Source organism: Ammospiza nelsoni, chromosome 3, assembly GCF_027579445.1.
Source record: "Ammospiza nelsoni isolate bAmmNel1 chromosome 3, bAmmNel1.pri, whole genome shotgun sequence".
Classification (NCBI taxonomy): domain Eukaryota; kingdom Metazoa; phylum Chordata; class Aves; order Passeriformes; family Passerellidae; genus Ammospiza; species Ammospiza nelsoni.
Window position 1 is genome coordinate 57,891,117 of NC_080635.1, and position 7,148 is coordinate 57,898,264.

The 7,148-nt window shown below is 43.0% G+C and overlaps 1 long non-coding RNA gene across 2 annotated transcripts; it reads right to left on the minus strand.

Annotated features, from left to right (window-relative positions):
* Window positions 1-752: 752 nt before the first annotated feature.
* LOC132071770 (uncharacterized) lies at window positions 753-6,635 on the minus strand. Of its 2 annotated transcripts, XR_009418191.1 has the most exons (4): window positions 6,577-6,635; window positions 4,530-4,612; window positions 2,839-2,920; window positions 753-1,355 (listed from the first exon to the last, which is right to left on the minus strand). It is a non-coding gene; the product is annotated as an uncharacterized LOC132071770 (long non-coding RNA). The 2 variants fall into 2 exon arrangements; XR_009418190.1 differs by lacking the exon at window positions 2,839-2,920 and having other exon boundaries at window positions 6,577-6,625.
* Window positions 6,636-7,148: the final 513 nt, after the last annotated feature.

The following is a 7,148-nucleotide window of genomic DNA, read 5'->3' on the forward strand; positions in this document are numbered from 1 at the left end:
GAAATCCTCCATCCCACTGAAACCAAACTAATGTAAGATGCTTCTCCTCTTTTGAGGTATTTGATAAAGACCCAGGAAATATAACCATGTTGGCAAATACCAGAATTACAATGTGCTTCATCAGCTACTAGGTACTTAACATGGAAACCAATCTGATGAAATCGTAACTACCATCAAAGAAAAAAATCAACATCTGGATAAGGTCTTGTTTATCTAACTGAACAGTTTGTGATTTTTTAGAGAACACAAAGTCATTGATCAGTGATCTGTGTTTCTCTGTGTTAAAATGGTAATTAATGTACTGTGTTAATAGATAAATGTATAAAAGAATGTAAAGAAAACTCACAGTAGAATTCAATCTTTTTTGCCTTTTGCTATCTAGCAAAAGTAGTAGTTTGCTATATTTACATAGACTTGGAAAAGCACAAAGTACCAAGCATTTTTTACCCCATTTATGGTAGTACCAGCTGATAATGTTCAAGGTTTGGTGGGAATAGGTGCTACATCTTCCACAAGTCATGAACTTTGTTGTAATTTGCCTCCAAGGATCCAACTGAGGGTGCAGCACTGATCTCTCCAGCTCTGGTGGGATGATTTCAGTGGATTCTCTATATCCATCAAAGGGGAGAGCTTGGTTGTGCCCTGGTCTTGTGCTCCCTGAGGCTGTCTCAAGACAAGGGGACTTGGCCTCAATGCCTCTGTTGTGAGGAAGGGCTGAGCACTCAGCTTTGTCACTGTGACCTTCACCAGTGAGTCCTGGGTTATCTCCTGTCAACAAAGGTGAGCACCTTATCAGTCTGCTTTCAGAGACCTAGCAGTGAATGTGCAAGGGGATTTTTAGAGAATATAAGTAAGAATAAAACCCTACCATTGCTCTAAAAAAAAAATTGAGTTTGGGACAAAATCTTGATTTTGGTGCATTTGATTGCTGAGTTTTGAATAAAATGGCAGAAACCCTTTAGGCTGTTAAAATACTTATTTGTATACTCTATTTATTAAAAAAAAGACACAGAAAAAAATTTTACTACTAGGTGGCATTGATTTAAAACAATGAGTCAATCAGTATTATAATTCAAATTATTTGTCTTCTCTCATAACCAAAGTGGCTCAGAGGCATTTCCTAAGACTCCTGCGTTATGCTCATGGTGCCCACACCTCCCATCCCCATGTCTTCCTTGCTGGGGCTGAATGTGAGCCTTGTGGCAGCCTCATGCGGTTTTTGTTTCCTGTGAAGGAGGAACTGTGGGCACTGTGGGGTGCATTCTTGCTGTTACAGTTGTTTGAGGCTGCTCTGGTCTCCAGGGACTCGCAGGAGACAGCCACCTTCTTTCTCACACAGCTCCTGCTTGTCAGACCTGAAAAGTGAAGCAAATGGGATGCTGAAGGCTCCACTGGTTGTACAGGAATGGAAAGTCACAGACACACTTGTGAACTAGATTAAAGCCAAATAAGCAGGTTTATTAGTACCATTCCTGCACAAAAAGTGCTTGAATCCAGAATCCCCAAGGGCAGAAGAGATGCAAAGGAGAATATGCTGGCTTTCTTTTTTTTTTTTTTTGCACTACACTGAAGTAAGATCATTAATGTGCTCAAGAAGGAATGCAGGACTAGAAGGGAGCTCTTTGCAAACCTGAATTTCTTGTTATTGCAATTAAAAAAAAAAAAAAAAACAAAAATCCCATCTTTAAGCTGACCATATTCTTTCCTGAAAGTATTCAGGATTTTGGATTTTCTGCCTCTTCTTATTCCAGGCTTACTGCAGAAGTCCTCTGGCACCAGATCAGTTTCCAGCCCAGTTTCACTGTCATGCTAGAGGTGATACACTCTTGTCAGCCAGGCCATGTCACTCTGACACTTCTAGATAATGTCCAACAGAAGTAATCATATCATTTCCTAACTGGAGGAAAAGACTGTGCTTCACAGGCAGCTTACCTCAGTTTTTCAGAACAAAAAGTGTAAGTCAACATTCAAAAAAGTGTCAGGCTGGGTCCTGCTCTCAGTTAAGCCAAAGGATGAGCTATGCTGGAGGCTTCAGTGGGAGGTGTTGTGGTAATTCAAATGTTTAAGATATTGTTAGACATAATTATTTTTGTCTCAAAAAGCACCAGCATGCCGCTTTTTGCAGATAATGGTACTTGTGCATGTGAAGAACTGCAGACATTCATGGCAGCTTCCATGCTCATGGTGAGGGGACCCCCAGCTAGTCCAGCTCCTGACTCCTTTGCCAAGTGTGTTAGTGGTGTTCCAAATCTGTAGATGAGCCATGGGGGAGGAAAGTGAAGGATAAAGCTGAGGCAGGTCACCACATGCCCTTGGACAAGCTCTGGGGCTGATTTTGTAATTGGAGGGACAGCATAATGCCTCCCAAAAGGTAGCATTTCTTCAGTGCTCAGTGTATCTAAAGGGTTAAGGTGACAGAGAAGGTTTTCTTTTCTGCCTAAATTAGGAAAGAGAAGAAATTTCTGAGATTCCACATTTTGAGCATATGTCTGTGTCCTGGAAGACCTCTAGCAAATAAAGACTTTACATAAACAATTGGACAAAAATAAATTTTCTCCCTGAGGTAGAAGGAGCACATGGTAAGAGGGGGTGAAGGCAGCCCCCTGGAGCCAGTGGGTGAGTTTGAAATGAACATGTAGACTGAGAAGAACTTTAATTGCTGGTGGTGTGACAGGAGATGGGTCTGAAGCAGGTTATGATCAGACTAGTGAGTAGAAATGCAGAGAGCATGAGGCAGGGAAATGCTGAAGATGCCTGCACTCTCCACACTCTCCATATTGGTTTTACTCATGCTTTGATGGCTCTGTCTGCACTGAAGTTAAGGAAAAAGTCCCATACCTCTTTACCTCTGAGTTTTTTAATTTTGGATCATTCTTCTTTCCATTTTCCCAGTCTCTCAAGTCTTGTCTGGTACTTCAGGCTTTCAAAAGAAGAAAGTGAACACCTCAAGGGAGAGCTGCAGAAATGATGAGAGAAAGGACAGAGCAGGAAAAAAAAAGCCATAAAGAAGGAAGAGGGAAATAGAAACACCCAAAGCTGTGGACACAGGAGTAATATGGTGGACGAAGGAGGCAGAAGAGTAATTTCAGTACTGCTTATTTTGCTCCTTCTGCTTGGTCCAGTTCAACACAGGGCTGAAAGCTTGCAGCCAATGGAATGGCAGAAATACTATTTTAAGGTCTGTTTTCAAATCAGCTGTTGAGCAGTCGATTCAGCACCCCAGGCCTTTGCCTAGCCCCAGGAGAACATCTCTACAGCCATCAGATTGTGCAGCTATCCAAGAGCAGAAAAGACCAGGGCAGACACCCAAAAAAATAAATGCTTTCCCTCCTTTCCCCAGAAGTGTTTCCAAATCCTCATCTGAGCTTGGCTTTGATATACGAGAAAGAAATGACCCTAGAAGAGAGGGGCCAAGTGTGCCTATTCCAGAGAATTCTGACTCTTAGGCAATATTTTCTATGGAAAGAAAGGCTTTGAAGTGCACAAACACATAATTTGCCTTGTGGTGCTACAACAGCCATGTCAGAGGGCGATACCAGGGGGTGATGTGCCTGTGGTATGATGGTGTATTTGAGACGTGTGAGGAACAAGAGAGAATATGAGTATTGCCAGTCACAGACCATGCCAGTTACTGCAGTGGGTAAGTGCTCTTTGCTGTGAATTGGGGCAGAGACTGTATCTCCTCTTGCATTAACCTAAAGCCTGTTCTTGGAAGCCAGAAGGGATAATTAGGCTTAATCAATCACATGTTTCCCACCAGGGAAGTCTGTTTCACCACTGACACGAGGGGATGAATGCTTGAACAGCCTGGCCTTGTTTTGCCTGGCACAATGTTCCTTCAGGAATCACACACCTACAGTTTAACGATCATCCCAAGAAAGATTTACATTTGCAATTATGGAACAGGCAGCACCACTCCTCAGCTGTTTCTTCCCAGCTGATGAAAATGTGAAGACTGAAGAATTTAAGCCTTGTTTGAATAAAGTGCCTGAACAGAAGCTAGAATTTAGGTGGCATTTAAGACATGTTCTCATTCCATCCTGACTTGAGCTTGCCCTTCAGTAGAGTTTGTGTTTTATATACCATACAAAGCCTTTGTATTCAGAGCCTGCACCCTGATCCCATCCTGAGGTGCAGATAGCCACTTGCTTAAGTAGCTGAGAGGATGCAAGAAGCCCTTGTAAAACTAGTTAGCTGGGATCAGGCAGCACCTGGGGCTCATTCCCTGGTTTTGGGCTCACATATGCTGTAGTGTAGTTAAGCTCTGCCAAAACAGAATTAGTATATGCCCACTGAGACTATCACAGGTGATAGCAACAAAAACCACCCCACATTTACAGATTCTGGCCAGCATCTATTAATATTGCCTCCTCTGTCCCAGCAGGGTCACCAAACCAACAGCCATGGTGCAGACACACAGACTCCAGTGGCTCATCTGCCATGTGAGGGGTGAGCCCCACTGCCATGCCATCCTGATGGTGCTGCAGGAGGCTCTGCTTCAGGACTCTGTCACCGGAGCTACCTCCCACCTCTGGATGCTGGCACTCCATCTCTGTGCAGGGTCAAAAGACAGCTCTGATTCTGGTCTTCAGCCATCACAATGTCTCCAAAACTTTCCAGTGAAAAAAAGAGAGACAGATTATCAGGTTATTTTACAAATCTCTTAATCTATTTTTTTCCTCTGACTCATATGGCTTATACACAATCAACTGTATTCTAGTCTCTTGCTGATTCTTCCTTCCCTCATCTCTATCCCTCAAAAAATACCCCAATGCCAGAAACCAAGCCTTTCTTCACCTGTTTTATTTTGGTAAGATATAAATATTATGCATATTATGTACTACACAGTCACCTGGGTGATTGCTACACTTGGCCTGCTGAGGAGGAGCTGTATAGCTCTGTGGCTGACACCTCTCATCTCCTTCCATTGATCCCTAGTTGGAGGAGGACTAGGAAATAGCTTTGCTAAGAATATGTCTCAGATTAGAGTCTGATCTCTCTGTACCACAGCAGAACAATCCACATAACACAGTTGCAGAAAACTTATTAAGTGTATTTAAGTGTGCCCTGAGTCATGCTTGTAAACTCTGCTTGTCCACCTCCCTGCAAACGTGGATTTGTCAGTGGGAATGTGGGTGCACGTAAACCACAACAAGGCATTAAGAGATTAAGCCAGGATCAGAGAGAGAGAAAATAAAATATACTGAGAAAGAGAAACAGGATAGATGATACAGAGCCACCAGCCTTCACTCTTTTTTGTGTAGGTGCCTTGTGAGCAGTGAAAGTGCAGTCAAAGTGCTTTGTTGCCAGGGCTACGTCCCGTGGGACTGTGTTGGCCTGGGGGTATAGGTGATATTTTCACCCCCAACAAAGGGGAGGAATGATGAGGAGGATTCCATCTTATCAGAAGGCTAATTAATTACTATATTATTCTATACTATATTACATTACATCTAAACTGACTCTGCCAAGCACTGAGCTGCACTCCACTGCCCAGCATCTCGTGACTGTCAGCCAACAGTCCCGACACACACACAGATTCAATTGGCCAGTGAACCAAATCACTCACACCAGAATCCAATTATCAATTCCCTTCAGGTAAACAGTCTTCCATGATGCACTCCACTTGTGAGCAAACACAGGAGCAGTAAATGAGATAAGAATTGTTTTTTTGTTCTCTGAGGTTCAGAGAATGTGAAACCCAGAAACATTATCGGGAAGAATTGTGCCTTGCTTTTCTCTGTGAAGAGAAATATGGTGACACGGGGGCTGCTGGTAACCTGAACATTTCTACACTGCACAGCTGTATCAGGCCCTCTCCATCCCACTGTGGGTGCACAAGCAGACACAGCTGCCCTCCTGGGACATACCCTGGAGCCCCACCTGCATCTGCCTCCCCTGTGATCAGCAACACTTACTGCATGGCTAAGAGCCACACGAGATGCTGGTGTGCTGTTCATGGGGCAAGGAAAGTCATGGGTGCTTACCATCAAAAGGTAAAGGCAAAGTATGACCAGGAATAAAAAAATTAGTCCTGGGAAATGTATTCAGCAGTAAATAGAGGGAGCAGTAGCCCCTGGAACATCTAAATTCAAGGAAAATATTTTCTATTAATTAAAGAAACTAGAAACTTCAGCTGACTCAACATATTTTAGTTGTTGAAGTCCCTGTTAAGGAAAGAGAAAACAGTGGTGTCTTTAATCCCTCCAGCTCAGAGGAAGAAGGAAATTTATGTTTTAATCCAGGAGGAAAAAGTGGAATGCCTAAAACCACAAAATTTCAGGTTCTTAATCTGCAATTCAGTTGGTTGTTGTCCACAACACAGCTTATGTAGTGTTATCTCAACTCTGCAGGGCAAATACTTTGTTACCAAATCAAACTATGAATAAAAGAGGACAAGTCAATGCTGTTTCTGAAAGCAAACTGATAACACAACCAATATAGGTGTTTATGCTGGAACTTTGGCAAGATGTACTACTACATCACTGTAGGAGACAGAAATCCTGAACTTGAAGTCCTCCAGAACAGCCTTTTTTCATGGGCAGTGTTGGCATTTTATTGCAAATGTTCCCATACCTTCTCAGTGATTTCTCACATGTAGGTCCTCACAGCACAGCCAACAAACTCCAACGCTCTCCTCACCCAGCTAACCCACCCTTTTGTAGCACTCTGCTTCTTATTGGACCCAGCTGTGGCCTGTCAAGGGCAGGCCTGTACCTAATCTTTGGTGATTAGCACAGCTGCAACTCCTCAGGGGTAAGATTGCCTTCTGCACTATTCTCCTACATTCTATCCCTCCACAGTGCAGGGCCTGAATTATGACCTGGTTTAATGACATGGATTTCTATGTGATGACTACCACAGCTTAGCATCTAGTCCCATTTCTGTCAAAGGTATAAAGGTGAAAGTTGAAAAAGGTGAAAATATGTAAAGAAAAAGCCAAGACCCCTTGCTTTTCCTGTAAGAGGCTCTAACTAATTTCTTATTGTTCTTGTGAGGTTGAAGCAGTCGGTAAATTCCTTGTATTTTTAGTATTTCTATTACTGTGTTAGATAAGTGTCTCACAGATTTGAAGCTGGCCTCCCAGTGCTCCCATGCTACTCCCATTTTGCAGAGGAGGAATTTTGATGATGTTGAGGCAGTCTGAA